The following is a 6,126-nucleotide window of genomic DNA, read 5'->3' as shown; positions in this document are numbered from 1 at the left end:
TGTGTTAGAATGAAGGAACTAATTGTAAGTACTCACTAGTATTTCGGCTACAGAGAGGCGGGGCCGTTGCTAAGAGAGCCAGTTTGGCTGCGGTCGGTTGCTGGCCCGCTGACACACCATAAACAGTCCCGACCAGGACAAACACAACGTTGGGGGAGGGATAACCAAGCGTCAGCTAGGATCGCGTCACCAAGTAGTCGCAGAACGAATTACTACAGCGCCAGTTCCTCCGTACCATTGTCTGCGGGTGATAAAATTTGATGCGACCCGGTGTAAGCGGTGAAAAAGTCCCCCTTTCTACTTACGTTTCCCATCCTTTTCCTTTTGTTTCAGCTTCAATCTCTCCCTCTCTCTCATTTTGACATCATCTTTCCCGCTTTTGTTCCTTACTCGCGCTTATCTTTCTTCACATCTCTTCATTTTCTTACCTCACCCATCTGTCTGTTCACCCGCTTCATTTACTCTATTTGTCTTCCACTGTATTTTATTCTTTCTCCCCTTACCGTTTTCCCCTTTTCGTCTCCATGTTTGTTCTTTACTCTAATTCTTTTATTCTCGATCGCCATCTAATTTCCTTTATTTTATAATTAACTTAAGTAAAAACGAAATATAAAATTCTGAAATGGGTTTTGTAATAATTTTTTTTTCTCAGCGATATGTCTTGCTTCTTTATGATTAATTTTTACCATTTCAAACTCGCTAGGTGAATGTAATATATAACAATTAACATTGACTACTTTGTTAACATAATCTACCTAGCAATGTAGAATTTACTTCCGGCCTATTACACTTACCAATCTACAACAAATAAAGGGTAAGTTAGCAAAACTAACACTGCTAACGAAATAAAATAACTGTCGAGAGGCTAGTTTTCATGTTTTTTCTTTCTTTTACAAGTGTATAACTCGTCTGTCTTTTATAGTAGTGGTGGTGTAGATAGTTTGGGGCAGTCTACATCGCGCCGCCACCATCACTATCATTTCAATGCCTGTTGGAAATATTGTGATAATTAGAATTAATGAAATAAGGAAAAATGTGGATTGTGTCGTTTCAAGCCTTTGTCAGGTATTAATATAATAAGGTAAGCTAAAAGGGAATCAAAACCTGGCTGCTGACCCATTTCAACAAGAATTTAACAGCGTACCGCGCACTTTTCCAATTTAAGGTTATATTATCTAGGTCTATTCATTTTTAACTGTCTTCATTACTCGGTGAGGGGGCACGCTCATAGTTCGTTAACGAAATCTGACCAGTAGAAGGAGGAGCTTAATGAAGTTTAGTTCGGAAAGTTAAATTTCAGAACGTTGTATTTTATGGGCTGACTTCCTACCAGCAAAACTGCTCGAAATCTTTATCATATTGTTTAGTATAGAAGCACTAGCCCTCTTCTCACCTGATATTTTGTAGCGCGCGCGCACATACGTACAAGGAGAAATGATCAATGGAATTTTTCTTTGTTTGACAGGAGAATTTATTGAAGAAATTTTGGAAATATGTTATTTACTAATATAATGTTTACTTCCTTCTCCATTAAGGTGATAATTCGTAAAGTTATTTAATTTTCACTCTCATCTGCACTTTAATTACGAAGTATTTTTAAAACAGAGCAAACATGAGATTGAGAGAGAAGAAACAGCGAACCTATAAAAGAAAGAAGCAGAGGAACATGGGTAGAAGGTGGGGAAGGGAGTATGAACTTCAATGAAATAAAGAATGCCGTTTCGTACTAAATTTGCTGAAAGACTCAACCGGCATCATAGAACAAAACATCTTTTTACATTAGATGGATTTAGTCTTTGATAGGTTAGATAGGACAAACGGGAACTTGACATGGTAAAAAGCCTTTATTTGGTAAATATATCGAATTTTTTAATTACATCAATGAAAATTAATTTTCGGTTGAAGTTTATCGGCAGTTTTACCCTAATTTTTGTTGAAAGCTACTACGTGCTGTTATTTTACAGCTAGGCATATCTAGTTAGTACATGGTTGTGGCTCTTAATTAGTCCTAAGACAACTTTGATTGAGTTGATTTAAGATCAAAGATATTCCAGCTGTAACCATTCCATTGTTTTTTTCCAGGTGTAGTGTTCTTCGAGACTAGCATGTCCTTCTTTAAAACAGTTGGATGTTATTTGAAAAATATTGGCAGTTATTTCTAGCAGATTGGGTAAATATGTGGAGGTCCATTTTCTGGTTTGTGCTAGTATATGATAGTGTTTTGGAACTAAAACAGTTTTTTTTTTTACCTAGATATTCAGTTTGAAATTGATGACTATATTGACATAATACTCAGTGATTTTTCCACCAATAATTCAGCAAGTATAATGAATCCAGTGTTTCACTGAGGAGAACTATTAAAACCAAAACATGCCCAGAGTTGTCTCCCATACTTGGTGAAATATTTAAAGTAATAACCATAGAGTTAATATTATCTTTTCCACGTTACATAATGTCTTTAATTAATGTTTTCACTGTAGTAATCCTTTGGTGACCATATTTTAACAAAAACATTTAAAACCTATAGATGTTGACTGAATAGACACAGTTTATAGATGTTTGCTAGACAGATACAATCTCTAGATGCTGACTAGAAAGTCACAATCCATAACTGAGTAGTGGATAGACACAATGTGTAGATATTGTTTTGACTCTTCAGAATCAATAAATCTTGGCTAGATAAACAAAGTTAAGCCAGCATTCTATGATATCAACACTGTTAGCATCTCAGTGTAGTATTAAATTGGTATTATTAGCTTAGTCAATATGGTATCATACTGACACTATTAGCTAAATCTGCATTGTCCCATACAGATACTGTTAGCTTAGTATAGTATCAGACCTACACTTACGTAAATAAGTTATTTTTTAGTAAGCATAACTAGTCCGGGAATGCTTTAATACTACCTCGTATATGTATATATGTGTGTACAGAGTTATATGAAATCATATTTAACATGTTTGTGTACGTCTGGACTGATAAACAATTGTCATCATCATTGGCATGGGTTGGATGGGTTGACAGGAGCTGGCAAGCCAGAAGAGTGCACCAAGCTTCACTGTGGCATAGTTTTTACAACTGGAAGCCCTTCCTAATGCCAACTATTACAATACGCTGAAAATTATCTTTAGAGACAGTATGAGTGGAAACATTACTAGGTTATGAATGATATCACTGGATTGTAGGATGCATGCACTTCTGCATTGTTATGCTTCATCATCTATGTATACCAAGCTGTCATTCATGGCCACTAAGTAAAGTTTGTTTAGTTTACATTACTGCTTTGGGTGCTGTCCAGGTATTTTGCTCTGGCCCAGTGGCTGTACCATGTAATCAGTAAATATTATTTATTGATCTCTTATGAGGAAGTTAAAACTTCCAGTCAGTTGAGAGTTGCCCTGCTTGGTATCTGTAACTGCAGAGAGCAAAAGCTCAAAATGCATCTACCAATCAACCAGAGTGGATGGAGTCTCTGAACTGACTTTAATGTTTTTTAACACGTTTTGCTTAAAGCAAGAATTTTGTCTCCATGACAGATTGCAGTGAAGTTGCTTGTTTACAAATCAAACATGTCCCAAACATTTTTGAACTGATACATATGTGCATGTATGTGTGTGTGTATTTAAAATGTTACTTAACATCTGTTTTCCAAGCTGGAATAGTACTGAAGGGTTGTCATGGCCCATGTCAATTCATATTTGGAGGTACTTGCCTTCAAAACAGGCCAGAAGGTCACATTTTCATTGTGCAGTCCAATTTCAGCATGATTTCATGATTTCTGCAGCTGGATGTTCTTCCTAACACTAATTACTTTATAGAGTATAAAAGCTGACTTTTGTCCATTCTGTAAATTGGTTATTTAAACTGATGAAGAACAATTTGAAGGAGATTTCACTGAAGGTAAAGTGGTGATAGAAGCTTTCTCCATATGGTGTGTACTATGAGAAGTGGAAACTAACATTTTAGGTAAGCCTGTTTCCTTCAACATAAGGAGCCATGCTGGAAACGTTAAAAATGTCATGGAATATAAATAGTCATCCCCTATGTTATGGAAGTATTACATTACTGAAAATTTTGCTGTAACAAGGAATTCCATACCATGTTATTAATTTCCATGTTATATTACATGGAAGTGCATGAGGGAAATAGATTTCACATTACAAGATACCATGTTATGATAAGATTTTCTGGAATGTTGCCATTTCTATAGCATGAGGAAGTGGGGATGCCTGTACTAGTTGTGTTTTTTTTTTAATAAATGGAAACAAAAAAAAAAAAACAGGTGTGGATCATACTTGCCACCAGTGTCATTAAATAATTAGTTTTGTTCTTAGGTGTGAAAAAAAATGGTTTCTTAAAAAAAAAAAAAAAATATTGAATGCTCAAACATGGTATATATAAGATGCCATTATATCCAGCGAGTTTAAGGTGGCAAGTTGACAGAACCATTAGTATGCTTTGTGGAATTTCGTCTGGCTTTACGTTCTGAGTTCAAATTCTGCTGGAGTCAACTTTGCCTTTCAGCCTTGATAAAATGAGTACCAATTGAACACTGTGGTTAATTTAATTGACTTAGTCCCTCCTTTGAACTTAGTGGCCTTGTGCCAAAATTTGAAACCATTATATCTAGTTAGTTGTGTGTAGTGTGATAGCAAACTTCTACATATGTGGTTATGGAAAAAAAAAAAAAGGATAAAATTGATGATTACAATAATGATGATGATGCATATATCATTGTCATGAGCTAGGAAGGGAGTTCTATATAGTTGCTTGACTTGCCTATATAATAGACAAAACTTTCCTCCATTAACCCTTTAGCATTTAAACTGGCTATATCTGGTCCAAATATGCTACTTGTTTTATGTTCTAGCCAGCCAGATTCAGCCTATCATACCTACCCTCCCATGCTATTGTAAAAATATACAATCACATCATCAAAATTTCAAAGCTATGAGATAATGCATGATTAATTTAAACAATGTGAATAAAAAAGCATACTTTTGACAAAATAATCTAATGGCTAAAAGGTTATACTCCTATTAAAATGAAACTATAATCTGGACTTAAATTCTTTCACCCTTTTGAACCCAACCTGGTGTCAGATTCTGTGATACAAAAATTTACCTATTTTAAAATGTTCATAGTCAATTTAGAACCTTCTATCATAATTTTATGAAATAATCTTTTGTTATGCACCAAATACTTATCTTGAGTATGTTAAATACCAAAATGTTAATCATTTTACTAAATCCCTTTAAATTCTTGATTATTTTCAAAATTCCTTAAAACACAAGGAGAGTCTTTTGTTGAATGTTCCTGAAAGAATTAACTTAATATAAAACAAGGTGAGTTATGCAAGCTTTTGAGAGCTTTCAAAGAGCACAGACATTGTATTTAAATCTAATTATGGTAGAATTAAGCAACAGATAGGAAAAAAATCACTTTATACAGGTACCTAGTAAAGACTTGGCAGCTAGAGTCTGAAAAATATCCTGGTTTGAAACCTAGCAAAATGCTTACATTAGATTAGAACTTACAAAGAATGAGATCATCATCATTGCCATCATCATCGTCATTGTTGTTATCATCGTTTTAACATTCACTTTTCCATGCTCACATGGGTCGGTTGGAATTCGTTGAGGCAAATTTTCTATGGCTGGATGTCCTTCCTCTTACTGACACTCACCTGTTTCTAAGTAAGGCAATATTTCCCTCTGGCCAGACATACTTTCATAGAAGATTAGGAATGAAAGACAAATTACCTCAAAGCACTATGTCAACTTATACACACATGTTATATATATATACTAGCAGAAAGACCACCCTCTGAGCAGTTTTCTGCTAGCCCCTTGATAATATTTTCACATTTGATTCCCAATTCTAATAATTTTTATATTTTATGTCTAATTATTTCTTTGTATAACAATGCTCACTTGCTTAGTAAATATTGCTTTCATTATTTTATCACAGTCATTATCTCTCTGTTTTAAACAAACATCGTGGTAGTCCAACAATAGGAGACGCAATTTGTCAAGTTTTACCTTCCCCTCAAAGCAACATAGAGATTTCAATTCAGCAGCCTAACTGTAAGCTTTGCAGTATATGTGTGAGGAGAGAGACTATTG

General features: G+C 34.7%; 1 protein-coding gene across 1 annotated transcript in view; it reads right to left on the bottom strand.

Moving 5' to 3' along the window:
• LOC106874053 (uncharacterized) overlaps positions 1 to 278 on the bottom strand; it is a 15,390-nt gene extending 15,112 nt beyond the window's left edge. The window contains exon 1 of the mRNA XM_014921621.3: positions 37 to 278. The gene's annotated coding sequence lies outside the window, so the exon portion shown is untranslated. The remainder of the gene's footprint in view (positions 1 to 36) is intronic.
• Positions 279 to 6,126: the final 5,848 nt, after the last annotated feature.

Source organism: Octopus bimaculoides, chromosome 14 (genome assembly GCF_046866305.1).
Source record: "Octopus bimaculoides isolate indiv1 chromosome 14, ASM4686630v1, whole genome shotgun sequence".
Classification (NCBI taxonomy): domain Eukaryota; kingdom Metazoa; phylum Mollusca; class Cephalopoda; order Octopoda; family Octopodidae; genus Octopus; species Octopus bimaculoides.
The sequence above is the reverse complement of the archived record's forward strand: the minus strand, read 5'-3'. Positions and strand labels throughout refer to the sequence as shown.